We start from the raw sequence: 16333 nt of genomic DNA on the forward strand, positions 1-16333 counted from the left end.
AATGCCTGGGGAGATGGTATATGTGCGCAGTTTCCTACGATGATGGAATGTTACACGATTTTATGGCCCATATGATGTAATATATTGTATGCCTGCAGCGGTAAAGGTAAAAGGGCTGAAATACTGGATCCATTTATCGGATGTGCGAAAGGCACATGATAGTGTTGTAATGGAAGGGTAACAGAATGCTGAGGAAAGAACAACACAAACGTAGCATTAGTGTTTGTACAGAAATTAATGATGCAGTGCTAGATGAAACACAGACATATTAATAGGTTCGATGAAAACTGAAATACGATTAAAAAAATAAAAGAATTTACGGGCTACAGAGAAGTGAATGAATATAAAAATGATCAATTTCCACAATCACTTACTCTCTCTATATCCTTCTTGCACCTTTCTCTCTCTCTCACTCTCTCGTTCCCTCGTTTTCTTCTCTCTCACTTCTCTCACACCAAGTACAAACGCATATGGTGACTATGTTATAAACTTGTTTTATTAAAATAAATGTAATATATAGTAAAATGTACTGTGAAATAAAAATAGTATGTGCTTAACCCAATTGTGTCTCACTCTGTATGTTCAGAAATGACAGAAACGAGGGCTCTCAATGCCAGCAACTCTACAATAGATAGTAATAGGAGAAATGTTAGCAGTACTAGAATGTATTCATTTGAGCGTGGACTGTGCTTTTCTGCAATATTATTTTTTACACTGTTATTTGGTCTAACATTATAGTGGCCCATATCTTTTATATCCATTGATATAAGAGAGGGGGGAGGAGGAGTAAAACTGATACAAGAAGGATCCCACTTAGTCTGGGACGGTTTGTTAATATGGGCCCAAAATGTTCCCACAAGTCTTACTACCCTACACAAAGACAAAACTGTTCGAGCCCTGCTGATGAATTATTCGGTAATTGACCATCCTGAGCATGAATTTAATGTGTATGATATGAATGATCCCAACCCTTATGTATTTACATTTCCATATGTTGATCTCTATGCAACCGCATACCCTACCTCAAGTGGTGATTATGTAAATGATGAGAAACAGACCCCCACCCTGGCATATGATAAAACGGATGGACAGAAAAGTAATGGGGGGAGAGCAAGGGTAATAACTGGAATATTCCCAATCAGATACCAAGCTTTATTAAAAATGAACAGAGGCCCAGGGGGAGCAAGAGGCAGAAAAGAGGTGTGGGATGGAAAAGGTATGATGAATATCGTGGTCTGGGTTTAGATTGAGTAGATGACCCACGCCACGCAGACCAGTCTAACAAATGGTATGCACTCATGAGCACAATGGCAAAGCAAGCTACTATCGAAAGCTGCTATGTGTGCTCCTTGCTTCCCCATGCCCCTGGGACCCCTAAAGTGTTGTTACCACAGGAGGCACCTATTGCGGAGGTTCAGTGTCTAATTCACCTTTCACTGTGTAGAATTAAAAGCACCTATCAAGCGCACACCATTACACTACAAATGCTGCAGAATGCAAAGACTTGTTACAACAAACCACAAGGAGTTATCTGCATCAAGGAGTCATTTCTTGTCATCCTGGGGACAATATTTTCCGACAACAAGTGGCAGGAAGAACAAGTAACATGCAAGGCAGAGGCTTTGCGAGGACTGTCGAATGAAAAGCTCCAATGGACCAAAAGCACATGCACTCCATACTGGTCTCAGCAGATCGCCAAACTAACGTGGGTAACCTCTCTTGAGAAACCAATCAAAGTACAACACAAAATATCATACAAACTGTGCTTCCACGGAGAAGGAAAAGTGCCACTCGGAGCAAACAAGAACGGTAGCAAAACGCTCATCATACCAGACATGAAGAAAGGAACCGCAGCTCTAATGGACACTTACTGGGTATGCGGCAAACAGGCATATTTGCACCTTCTGCCGTCATGGAGGGGCACCTGCGCTCTGGCAACGCTGCAGTCAGCCCTGATGGAGATACCAGAAAGCCACATCCGAGGGGAGAGAGTGCCAGCAATGATGTCCCAGGCAGCCCCGTCAACGACCAAAGAACCCCCTGCATATGACGTCTTATCAGAAGAGCAGCTACAAAGCACATTATCCCAAAAATGGAGATCATCAAACTATATCTCAACAGAATCCTCTGAACTCTTGGTGCAAATACCTGACAAATTCAAAGTATTCACCTCAGCAGAAACTTTCTTTGCGTTCCTCGTTCCAAGCATCCAAGCTCGAGCAAATGCGATATGGGTAAAAATCATCCGCTGAGAACTCATCCAGCGAGCCAATGACACAGAAGAAGGATTCAATGTAATCAAGGTGGAACTGAGAGCCCTGTGGCTGATGACCATGCAGAACCGCTATTTCCTGGACCTACTAACAGAAATTGAGTGTTTGCTGAAAAACCGTTGCTGCATGTTGCACTTTTGTACCTTCTGCTGATGTGGACAATGGAACTTTATCACATGTGAATGCAGCAGTCTCGGAGAATGAATGAAGGAAGAAGGAGGAGTGCAGTCCAGCATGTGGTTCAACAACCTGTTCAAGTTTGTCCTGTCATGGCTTGGGATGGCCGTAAAGCTGCTGCTACCCATCATCGTCTTTTTCTCACTCATTTTTTGCGTGTGCCAATAGGGATTTAGGTGCTGTGCAAAATCCATTCCTAACAGTACAATGATGATGGTGATAATGGGCAATGCAGCAGGGGTAGTACAAGTAACACATGAAGCCCAGGTTCAAACAGGAGAAGATTCAGAACCAAAATATAGGATGTCTGTTGTATACAACACTGGATACATTGTAGATCCACTATATCCCACCACAATTTAAGAGCCCCATGAATTAGAATGGTACAATGAGGTATGGGTAGATTTGGAGAGGCACAGGGTTGTATATACATGACCTGTACCCCAGAGGGGGAGACCTTTAGGTATGTGTGTCAGGCCTGGATGCCAAGAAAGGGAACTCTGGCTTGGATTAAAGCAGCGGCTGAGGAAAATGAACGGAAACGGAAATGATTGGAAGATTTGCAGTATTTGTTACTTAAGTAACAAAAGGGGAGAATGTAAGAGAGGAAGGGTCTGCCAGGCCACACTTCATTCCTAATGATGCACATGATATGCTCATTCCACAGTTGACAGCGCACCTCTGGCCAAGATGTGAGGTACACATTGAATGACACATAACTGTGCATGGTCTATGATCCGCGAAATTCCATTTTATGTTAACTACTGACTCCATTTTCTACTAGGCCGCATGTGAGCGTTGAATGCAAGCCTGCACCTCTCCCTTTCATTCTCCGCAAACAGCCAGCATGCCAGTCCCCCACCTCCTCCCCGCTGCCGTCTCCACAGCTGTCCTTTTCTCATAGATGCTTGGGGCGCGAATTGTAGCAAACTAAACACTGTATCTCTCGTCTTTCTTTGACATCATTGCCCTGTGTGTGACTGGGCTGGAGCCTGGTCCTGGAAAAAAATATCACTCTCAACAGACCTACCTCTGCACTAGCAGACCCCTTCTAAAGAAATATAGGCCAGACGCCCCCTAACCACACACCTCTTTGATGTAACAGTTGCAAGCCCCTTGCCCATGTGCCACTCTAGTTCCCCCCATATTACTAATCCCATGTGGCCAGATATTCTTCTTGTACTAAAAAAGAGTAAAACACTTGCATTAGATCCAAAGATATACTTGATTAATGTGTTTTTGAAATAATGTGTTAGATAAGACACCTGGACCCGTGTACCCTCACTCTTGGTGGCTCAGGTCAAATGTTTAGTTGATACATATTGTGTGTTGAAATGTATGTACAATACTAAAATGTGTGTGGCCAAAAGGGCAAAGAGTTAGGCAGAAATAAATACAATGACACAGACATCGCCTGACCCCGGACCCATCCCAGATGAGCCTAGCTGACCTGTGTGCTTCAAGAAGTTACAAGTCCGGCACTGACCACTCCTGGAGCAACACCCCTACATAAAGTGTATTGTCAAGTCCCCTTTGCCCAATGAGCTCTACTTACTGTATCCCCTATAGCATACGTCATAGATGACGTGTTTTTGTAATATAATGTGTATTTTCTGTTGTTTGGGCAGAGCGCTCTCGGAGTAGCAGAGTCCTCTGCGTGCCCCAATTTTACTTTCTATAAAGACTTGTCTTTTACCTCACTCGCAATTGGTCCTGGTCTCACTCTCTACTGTGGTGTGTCCATTAGTGTCTCTTATTTGGTTATTTGTTTGTAAATGTGGCGAATGACAGCTTTCAATATACAATGACGCCAATTTAAAGTGTTACAAAAAAGCAAAAACACCTGACACAAAATCATCATTATACACAACTTGATCAGTGAATAAACTTCACAAACCTTATGAATTGCAGTTTTGGTCAGCATACCATTAAGGTGAGCTAAATGTGGAACAAAATGACACCAGAACCATGTCTGTAGGACATACGATGACCACAATTTCAAGCGTTACAAAAATCATTACATAAAAATATTACAAAAAAAAGTCACTTATAATGTTATACTATAGGGTGGATTAATATTCAATAGCATTGCACCACACTACAGCTGCCTTAAGTCCTCAGTAGAAATTCTTCTGACAATTAACTAGTATAATTTGCGCCTTGAAACACTTGTTTGTTGTTATAAATGCCTTATCTTATCATATCAACAGTAGCTATCACCACCTTTGATCTGCCCTTTATGCCCTTTGTGTTCTGCCTTTCAGTGTGACAGGGTTCATCCTCTGACTCAAGGATGGTCAACTTGAGGCTTCACTTCGAGGACACTTTAACTTTGCTTGAAGAAGCACAGGGACTGTGTCCTAGAATGTTGGAATATGGTGATAAATTAGCTTGTTGAATGTCAGCTATTAAACATGTAGTATAAAGGGATGTCCCATTTTCTCCCAACTAAATCAAGTGTGAGTGCTTGTAAAATCAAGTACTCGTGTGTCAGCCCAGCTTTTGAAATCAAGCTGCTACCAGGTTCAGATTGGCCCCTCAGCCTCTCGTGGCCAAAATCGTCCCTGGGGAGTGGTGCCAGTTTATGCCCACTCCCGGGCCGGTTAAAAAGAAAAGAAAAAGAAATTAATTATTTTTGGGGCAAAAAACACCTGTAACACCATAATTCATCAAACCAAGGTAACACATGTTACCTTGCTTTGACAATTGATTTGCATGCATGATGTGTGCATCATAAATTATGATGCATGCATCATTCACATGCTGCTGCAGCATGCAAAGTTGAGGGGCCGGTGCCACCGCCGGCCCGGAGGTTGTCACCATGCTGCCACTCCAGGGGGCACCATGTCCCCTGGAGTGGCTGTGCTGTTGAATTAGTGATAAATATGTATTAGTGATATGTGTGATAAACAACCAATTTTATAGTAGAATAACCATCAATTTCGCAAGTTGCTGTAATGTTTTTTTTCTGCCATTGTCTCTGTTATGATCATCACAAGACATTCTATGTCCTCAATCACTTGACAAAATCTTTGTGCCTAAAAGCTTCTGTACAGTGTAGATATATTTGACCATAGCACATCAAGTGGCCACTGACTTCATTGTGACACAATGAATGCTTTGTTGTAATGTGTCTATCTTTCCCATCCCATGGCATGCTGTTCAGGATGTCTGTTTGCATGTATGACGTAACAAGTGCTCGGAGTATGGGATGTCCTGTGAGTGTGCTGCTTTCCCTCTTTTTCTAACCTCTGATGCCTGAAAGCAGGCTTGACATGCAGCAACTTTTCACCAGACCTGGAGATGAACTTAACTGGTCTGTTGTTAAATCTCAGTTACCAATTTAATGGTATCCAAAACAGAATAATTGCTCATTTTACTAAAGCCAATATGATAGCTCAGTGGGTTAAGCGATCGCTGCCTCGATGTGTGTGTGATCTGCAGGTTTGAATCCCAGCAAGGCCATCTCAGTCCTTCATACTTCTTAGGTCGATAAATGAATACCAACACAGGTTGGGTGATATTGTATGCATATTTTCTCGATAAAACAGAGCTTAAGCATAAGTGCTATACAATAACATATTATCATTTGGCCTTGGACATCTGCTTGCATTCACAGTAATTTGACAATATGGATCTATACACACAGATATTAATGATACATATGGTGATCCATTCTTGTATGAAATGTATATCAAATCAGCGAAATCATAACCATAATTTTCGTAGTGTAGTTAGGACCAATGCTATATACCACTTCCTGTTTTGTCAAAGGGTGAAAGGTCATGTTTCATTGCTTCTCTGGATGTTACTTTGCGGTGGGATAAAATGACATCACTTCCGGTGATGTCATCAGAGGTCAAGGGTCGTGAGGCGAGGAGTGGGACAATTTTTTGGGACAAGGAGTAGGCCACCTTTTTTGGGGGGTCCGTGCCTATTTCTTGTCCCAGTCTGACCCTGGCTGCTCCATTACAAATGTCTCCTCCATCCGGACAGGTGACGTGGCACATTACACATACCCAATCACCATGCCACTAATGCCATTACCTGAGTGATCGAAAGATCCTGCAAATCAAAGTTATCCCAGCATTCATAAAATGCCTTTACCCAACCCTCAACATGTGGTCATACATTTTACAAAAAAGTTAACTGCTGGAGCCTTGTTTACAGAGGGTTTTTCAATTAGGTTTTCCCATTCAAAAATGCTTTTGTAAATCAGGTCCCAGGCATTCAATCAAGTGCTTGTTTGTGTCACCTTATCAATTCAGCTCAACCAACTAATATGTGAGTACTTATTCAGTTTTGTCCGTGCAGTGCACCTTCCTCCTGCATCTTTACTATGTGTTGCTACATTATACACGATATTGCCTTACCAATAATGCCATTGCCTCAATAAGCAAAAGGACAGTGCAAACATTTTGTTTTGCGCAAGCCCCAAAGATGTTTCCTCTTATTTAAAAGTGTATGAATCCGTGTTATCAGAAATGCAATGATGTCAGCTACTGTGCTTAATCAAGCATATCTGAGCGCAAAATCATTCAAGTGCACCTTTGTGTCTGCTAAGTTATTGCATTCACATCAAATGTGTCTGTGTGTGCGTTCAATCAAACAGCCCTAGCACTGATGTATTCTCCATAGAGACGGGTGATGCATTGCATCAAACAGCCAATCATTCCACCACTAATGCAACCTCATGAGGGATCATCAAGACCCTGTAAACCCCACAAAATATTGTTTAACATTCACACAAAGTATGCTGATGAATGTGACAAGAAATGTGTTTTCTTTGCTATTGTGCTCAAAAAGGATGATGACGTTTTTTAAGATGGATTTCTAAACTCTGACCTGGTGGGCAGAAGTTTAGGTGGCCACCTTCGATTTAGTGATACAGGGAAACCTCCTGGACACGCCAGACCAATCTAGGTAGCTTGGCAGGTGGTCAAGGCTAAGTCTCAGGAGGTTTGACAGTGACCCAAGGCCCAAATTGAGGACACACAATAATGAACCACAAATGACTCTTAGACAAGTATATATGAAAAATATCTCTACATTTATTGACAGCCGACCCAAATGACACACGTAACTTCAGTTATATAAAAAGAGTTTCCACACAAATACTATGCTAAATAATATATACTATATGTTTCCTAATCTGACAAAGGAGTAAAACACAGCCATAGCCTGTAAGGAGAAGGGTGAATCACACTAAGAGTATTATAACATTCTTTAGAGTCGTTGCCTAACTTTTGTGTCCAGCTCTAACAAGAGGGGAACCTTGTGCCTAACAGTACAGGCATGCATGAAAATGTACGATTGTGCAGACAGAACAAAAAGAGAGTCTAATTGGGAGAGCTGTAGAAAGTCAGGAAGGGGCTTGAGGCGTTGAAGAATTGGTTCCACTATTCAAGTAGGGTCTGCCCTTGGTGGCAGAGCAGTTTTCAAAAGTTGAGAATAGCTAGGGTAGCGCAGGCTAACCCAGCCATAGGTGAATTCCTTTTTAGAGACATTTGTGCATAAAAGAGATCAGTCGCACCAGCAGGCCACCGGTAAGTTATCCAAGTACTCATCGACCCTCAGCATGGTCCGGACCAAACTTTTGCCAGTGTAGTCGAGGTCAGTAGAAGGTTTAGGTCCTGCAATTTTGCGGCGCTCCGGCTCTCGGCGGCTGTGGAATAGAATGATTGTCTGTGTCAGGTCAGTTGCCTTTTCTCCGTTTCTGAAGGAGATACAAAGAAAATGTAAGTGCAGCAGGAATCAGGGCACAGGACAGCAAGTCAGCAAGACACCTAGAGCAACCGCCAACAAAAGGTAGTGACACAGGAATCACAGATGTGTGCAGAGTTATGCGCTCTCCTAATTCGGGACCTAGAGGACCTAGCCCTATGAAATTTGGCAAGATATGACATGGGAAAACATACAAGTGGTCTGCCAAGTCTCAGGTTTCAACTCCCGACGGTGGCCATTCTGTGGGGTACCGGGAAGTAACGATGGACAGTTTGCTAGATGGCCCAGGAATACTTCTGAAGGGGCTCTTTTGCCAGATAAGCAGCGGGTACCAAGAATAGTTATTCCCCCTTCTCAAAAGAGGCAAAGCGCCCTGGCAGGCATTCTTTATCAATGAAAATAACAGGGGTGCGATAGGACAGCAGAGGGCAAAGTGTTCCAAAACCTTCTAGTGCAACTCTGGCGGTTTCACAAGTCCATTTCTTCATGCAGGATAATTGGCTCCTTCTGTAGTTTGTGGAGAAGTTAGGTGATAGACCTGGAATGGATGCAGAGCCCCTTCTCTTATCTAAGATTAGCTTCACGCCAAAGTTAAGAACTTCCAATCGAAGATCTGTTCTCATGCTGAAAGAACAAAGAAATATCGAGGCTGAGTACCACAAAGGAAATACACCAATCACGGGCTAAAAAGATTCACAGATCTTTTATTACTGTACAGTTTACAAAGCAAAACAGATAGCTATCGGGCTCCCAACACCTCGTGATGTGTACCAGCCGACAGGGAGAGGTGAGGGAGTGCTGGACACCTAAACATGTGTGCTTTTATACAATTTGTGTAATATTGTCCAGCCTCTCTTTACATTAATAATTCGTGGTCTAGATTTTGTGCCTAGTTCACATACAGATTATACAATATTATGCAAAGGATTACATAGGTTTGCATTTCCATAAAGGCACAATGGTGTTGTATGTTCTCAGATGCAATGGTAAGCCTTGTGCAATGTTCCTTTACAATACTGCTCGACCAATGTATACGCTCGAGGTTTGTTCTTCATTGTCCCAATGTTAATGCAAGGATAAGTCTTGTGAGTGCAGACATCACTTAAACAACAGTTCATATGAAGCACAAGGTCTCATTGATCAGTCTAAACAGTTGGCTCTCGGATAGCCTAAACATTAACAGATCTCAAAGGTCAGAAGGCTTGGTTGTAAGTTGAAAACATAGTCCACCATTTTAGAACGAAGAACACATGAGTAGAAATCAAAATGGCGGATGAATCTTAAAATGGCGGTGAAGTAAACCCAAAATCAGAACTTTGTAACACGGTTTTCCATGTAGCACGAGTAGGCTTAGGCCAATATAAATACTAAGGAGGCACTATATAATCATCATTTAACAAACCCTCCTTTTGGCCTAAGCCAAGAGCCTTACTAAAAATATTTGCTTTACTCATAACTCCACGTTTCAATGTCCGTACGTCCTGAATCACATTTATCAGATATATCAATTGCCATTATATCTTTGACAGTAATATCCTTCATTACAAAAACATTAGTTATCTTCTCAGGGGTGTGTATTTTGGTCCTAATTTTCCTACAATTTGCGCACAACATCCCACTATTGAAACATATGACAGGAAGACATTGGGCCTCATTACAACTCACCCGGTATGGAAACAACGGTGGGGGTAACCCGCCGCCACCGTTGTTTGCATACCGGGTGATCATGTCAATCCTACCAGGTCTGACCTGGCGGGTTTAACACCGCCGGCCTGCAGGCAGAGGAAACACCGGCACCATCACGAGATGGTGCCGGTGTTTCCATGATCCCCATTCCCATTGAGTAGGAGTCAATGGGAACGGGGATTTACACCATTCTGCCTCGAAATTTCCGGGTCACTGGGGTTGTAATGCCCGGTAATTCTGGGAATCACAGAGGCGGAATGGTAATACGAGTCCGGCGGTAACCAGGTGGTTTTACTGCCTCCGTTACCGCCGGACTCGTAATGAAGCCTATTGTATGCAACAACAACAGAACAACAAAATACCAAGTTTAACCATTAAGACTGAAAGATGTTTCCATCCCCAAGACCGTAAAAAGTCCCAGAACCAAGTACTAAGATCTCAGTTTCCCTCGGGAACATACACTTCTGTACTTAGGACGTGCAGGTTTTGTATTGCCTTGAATATGGTCGGGGAAGAATCAGGTGCGAAAACGCAACAAGTAAATCCCACCAATTTACATACTCCACCTTGCTCAGCCAGGATGGCGTCTAACACCATCCGGTTCTGTAGAGCCACTAATCTAATTGCTTTCTGTTCTAGCGTCATGTTGTAGAGTATATCGGTGGTCCGGTTGGTGGTTCTCTCCAATACTCTTGCTAGTCTCCTAATATCCTCGGAACTGATGATCTGACCCCAAAATGGCACAAAGGGTTTCTCTACATCACCCACGACTTTAGAAGGAGTATCACCGTTCTCGTCCCACCTTGGACGAGCCCTAGAGATCTCAGAGGTGCTAGCTACATATACCCCTTGTAGCAATATACCCAAATAATAAGTACTCTGCCAATCCCTAGGTAGCCACAGATAAGCTTCACTACGACAAATGAAATAAACAGGATCACCCACATACAAAGGTCTGCACTTACAAGTCAAATTTGCAACATTAGTACAACCCTCAAAAGTACCCATTGATTGAGAACCATTTCTTTGTATGCAGAAGGAAAGAGAGTTGGGGCTGTGATTGATAGCATAGGAAGGAGGCGGAGCATCCCGGTTGCCTACAGGAGCCATCTTGAAAGACATTAACCATTGAAAAGGTCTAGATAGTGTATCAGAAGGCCTAATAGAAGCAACATTAAGCTTGCTCCTATTTGCAAAAAGGGAGCATCCCAGAGGTGTCAGGACTCGCCTTTCAAACTCATTTAAATTAGTCCCGTCAAAGTTCCCTGAGATGCTATCATTCCAACGACCAAAGAATAACGCCCTTAGAGAGGCATAGCATGCAGTACTTAGAGGCAAAAGATGAATATACCAGCCCAACCCTTGTTCCCCGTGTTGTGGTAGCTGCAAACAGATCCAACAATTAGTTCAATTCAAGATCGCATGAGTTGCATTCATAATTAACAGAAGTGCATTATTGTGATAACTCTGTCTGTGCTGGGAATCCCTAGGAGATAGAGTGTGCAGATACACGAAAGGTGTAGACATAGTGGGAACACTCTCAGTAGATAAAAATGTTTCAAGTAGGCGCACCGCTTCAATGTGCCAAAACCCAAGAGCAATTACTACTGTTAGACCGGTTAACATAATTACAAGGAAACAATACGTCCATCAAGGACTTTGAATGTTGCTGTCCAATGTCTTTGTTAGCCACACATTCGATCGTTTTCTCCGTACGAGTAGTGATAGCGACAGGCATTGTTCCTCAAAGCTCTTTCCTGAAAAGCTCCTGCGATAAACAACATAGTTCATTTGATGGTGATCTCCTGATCACGTGATCTTGATTGAAGATATCTTTTGCCGGTCCCAGCCACTTACTTATGTTTCAGCGCAAAAGTGGCAAAGGACGAGCACAACAGTTGTTTCCTGTGGGCGCAGCTGTGCTGTGCTGTAAGTCTAGTGCTGTGGACGCAGATCGTACATTAAGACTCCCGGTACTGCGTGATCTGCAAACAGTGGGTCGTTGCTTCCTAATGGAAGTGGTGAAACAGAGGCAAGGTCGTTCAAAGGTGCAGAAAGATCGGAAGAAGAATTCAGAGACAAAGCAGCAGTCTCCCCAGGCCCCTCGGGCTCAGGTAGAGTCTCTGAAATACCCTTGGTGTCGTTCAAGACCGATTGGTCATCAGAAACAGAGCAAGTTGTTTTCTTCTTTTCTTCTCCATCGTGTGGCAAAGGGAAAGGTATCATCTTGATGTGTGTCGCGTGTATACAATGTTGTTTTCCAGCTACTCGTACAGCAGTCTGTGTGGCCAACAGGACCTAGAATGGTCCTCTCCAGCACAGTGCAAGGCTGGATGCTCTCTCAAATGACTTCATGAGCACCCAGTCCCCGGGTCGATTTCTGTGACCTGTCCCCTCGTATTTAACTGGGAGGGTTTCTCGCATCTGTTGATAAATCAAACACAACTGGTCACAGTATTCAGAAAAAAAGCAAATGCTCTACATCCTTTAGTTGTTTTGGCTTGGGCAGGCTCCAAATGTTAGCTGGCCTCACCATCACAATGCCATATGGGGAGAGCCCAGTTCTAGTCTGTGGAGTTGTCTGCATGGACAGTAGTGCTAAAGGTAAGGGGTCTCGCCATTTCAAATTACTGCTAGCACAGACCTTGGCAATTTTATTCTTCAAGATACCATTGTGGCGTTCTACAAGTCCACCACTTTGAGCGTGTCTAGCTGAATGGAACCGTTTATCGATCTGCAATCCTGTGCATACTTGCAGAATAACGGCAGCGATAAAATGTGGACCATTATCCAACCAGATGACCCTCGGCAAACCAAACCTATGAAAATATTCCTTAAGCATTGTTTTCGCCATTGTCATTGTTGTAGCATCTTTCACAGGGAAGGCTTCAAACCACTTACTAAAGGCATAAATGACTACCAGGACATATTTGTAATTAACACAGAGCTCCATCTCGATGAAGTCGAAATGAATGACTTCAAAAGGCACAGAGGGGGGACCAAAACTACCCCTCAGTGTCGTCGTAACCTTCCCCGCATTATGCTGTAAGCAAACCATACAATTCTGGACGAAACGCTCAGCAGTTTTTGAGATGTTAACATTCACCCAGACAGAGTCTAACATTTTGCAGATTTTACTAGCACATATATGAGTGGGACCATGGGCCATTGTGATCATGGCAGTGACATATGCATCGGGTAATATCCAACTTCGTTTTGAATTATCTACCCAACACTCTTCCTCATCCAACTTTGCCAAACCCTCAGCCCAATGTTTAAGTTCTTCTAGAGTGGCATCAGCTTGAATATTCTTTATCGAGTCAATGCCTTCATCTACAGTACAGTGTTTGTGGCTTCCTTTGTAACAAACATTTCTGAGTACAAATCAGTAGCAGTCTGTTTAGCTATCCTGTCAGCAAAGGTGTTCCCTTTCCCTACATCATCTATTACTTTCTGATGTGCCGCGCACTTCATTGCTAGTTGAGTAGGAAGCACTAGTGCTGAGAGTAGCTGAACCATCAAGGTGCCATGTTGGATTTTCATTCCATGTGAGGTCAAGAAACCTCGTTCTGCCCATAGTCTACCGGAGTTGTGAACCACCCCAAAGGCATACTAGCTGTCAGTAAATATATTCACTCTAAGCCCTTTGGAAATTTCACAAGCTCGGGTCAGTGCAATAATCTCTACGGCCTGCACAGAGTTATACAAAATTCTCTTGGTTTCCACAATCGTGCTTAGTGTAGTGATGGCATAAGCAGCAGTGGATGTACCATCCGGAAGTTTGAAGCAGGAGCCATTGTAAAACAGCTCCCCTTGCGGATCATTCAGAGGTGTCTTTCAAATCAATCCTGCCTTTAGTTTCTTGCTCTGTGGTATAAAGACAGTTGTGTGACATTTCATCACTGCAAGCAATATCTTGCGAAAGAGGTAACAATTTAGCCAGATTCGATACACAACACCTTTTTATTTGAATATGCAGTGTAAATAGGATCAGTTCATATCTTGTTAATCGTGCAGAAGTAAGGTGTTGCGAAAAAATATCTACTATCCACACGTATGTGAATGCGAAAGAAAGCATTCTTAAGATCCACCACACTGAAATGAGTAGCAGAAACTGGAATCATTGTTAGTATTGTCATTACCTCAGACACAATTGAAAATTGTGTAGCAACAATCTTATTGATAGCGTGCAAATTGATAATGAAATCTTATATAGTGGAATTCGTGGCAACTTAACCCCTGGTTTCTAAATGATTTTAACAGGCTCAATTTGTAAAATACCAACATCATTGTCATCAATCGCCCATAAAAAACGCCGGAACTTCACTAAATTCTGGCGGCAAAGATCTAGTTAAAAACTGTGAGGCAGAAAATTGCTGTGATGAAATCGTCAAACGCACTCCATTCGAAGAACAGTGAATTACCACATTTAATTCCTTGACACCATATGTGTTATTCGACCTTTGCTGGAGGATCGGACATTGTGCTCACCAATGACCCTCTTGTCTGCAATAAGCACATTGGTTTGCGTATACAGGACCCAATGGCGCTTTACTTTGTGGAACAAATTGACCTCGAAACTGTGTCCTTCCGCCTCTAAGCCCTCTGAACATCTGTTGTAATAATACCTTAGTTTTCAGATCTCCCCATTTCTTTTCAATCCTTTCTTTCTCCTTATTGACTCTATTCTGGTAATGCTGAGCCATATGCAATACTTCGGACTGTGATTTAGCTTGCCAAGCACTCTCGGAAGTCATAATTTGTGACTTGATATCAGGCAACAATCCACGTACAAACTTGTCCACAAACAATCTTTTTCCTGACTTGGTGCTTATAACCTGTCCGCTAAAATCTGAGAATACTTGTTGGAACCGATTAAAGAATTTGGTAGCACTTTCAGATTTTCCTTGGGTACAAGTGTTAGGGAGAATTCTCTGTTTAGGCTGAATTTCCCTACCTAGTGAGTCCCCCAGCAGCTTTGCTGGATTGCTGGGGTTTATTTTTTTCTCCTGCCAAGAGTGAGACTCTTTTACCCTCACTCTTGGGCATGTTGAAGTGTGTTTTCTTGGTTAAACCTTGTGTTGAATGGGCTATGGGGTCTTTTACTTCATAGGGCCTCATATATTTTTGTGATGTGGGTTACACAGCACCCTCTGTGCCGTAACCCAGGGGTGTCCTAGGGACTCCCCAACATAGACTCCATACCCTGGGACTGACTACTGTCTCCCAGGGCATGTAAAGTCACCAAAGACTTTACTAGTCTTAAATCCTGAACAGAACCAGTACAAACCATCATATTGTGGACGTACTGGCTGGGGCAATTCGATTGCCCCAGGGTCTGTTAGTCGAGGGGGCACGTCTCCGTCCCCCCTGATCGAGTTTTGGCTGGTGGCAGTGGAAACTACGTTTTATATTCGACCGCGAATATTTTCCTATGGGATTTCCCATTGTTTTAGGCTAACACATTTAATTATTTATTTACGGTAGCCTTAAACATACCGCCGGTTGATATATTTATTATTATAACTCCGGTTGGGATTTTTTGCCAAAACTTGATGCTAAAATGGCGTTGGCATTCGCCTCTGTAACTCTGACCCAAAGTGGAGCCCTTTGTCCCACTTTTGGCGGGCTTCTCCACAGAAGCCCTCCAAAGTGGTGCCACTCTGTCTGGGGTACTTAGGAGGGGTGGAGGGGGATTTAGGCACCCTGGACTGAGTTACCTAGGTAACTCAAGTCGCACTCCGTCCTGATTGGCCCAAGTGGTGAGCCGGCCGGCTCACCACTTAGCATGTTTGAGTGACAGCTAGGCTGGGTGAATGGGGGTTTGCTGCATAAAAGCAGGGCTTTGGGGACTGGAACTTCAGAAGTCGCCACAGGACCTAAGAATCCAACGAGGGACGAGCTGAGCTGATCTGCTACGACGACACCGCCGGTGGAGCCCTGCTGAACCATCTCACCACTTTTCCCGACGACCGAGGAGAACTCTTAACGGAGTGGCTCCTTCCCTTGACTGGTGGGGACAACCAGTTTTCACCTTCTTTCCGCTCTTCGAGGTATCTCGTGGCCGCCTTGCCAGTGCCAAGCACCCCGGCAACCGGAATACCCACCACTTTTACCCCAACCGCGAAAGTCGGTACAACCCTTTAATCGGAGGACTCCGCGGCTGGTTTCTTCCCGGGCAGTGCAACGACCTTCTTCTTCTGCTCTTCAGCGAGATCTTCTTCTCCCCTGACCGACGTCGAGTCTTGCTGCCACTGCCTGGAACAACTGCCCCCGCTGGAGGATCCTTTCCGTTAAGGTACCGTGTTCCGCCTGGCTTCCCTTGCCACCGACTGTACGGGGTAGTTTTAGCCCCCGGCTTTCGATCCTGGGATTGCCTGGGACACTTTGGCTAAACTTTCTAAGCCTCTCTAACTCTTTTCCGAACTCTTTTGCAAGACTCTGAATCCCTACCAACTGTGTGATCTTGGGCA

This window comes from Ambystoma mexicanum, chromosome 8, assembly GCF_040938575.1.
Source record: "Ambystoma mexicanum isolate Mex_15411 chromosome 8, UKY_AmexF1_1, whole genome shotgun sequence".
NCBI classification, from domain to species: domain Eukaryota; kingdom Metazoa; phylum Chordata; class Amphibia; order Caudata; family Ambystomatidae; genus Ambystoma; species Ambystoma mexicanum.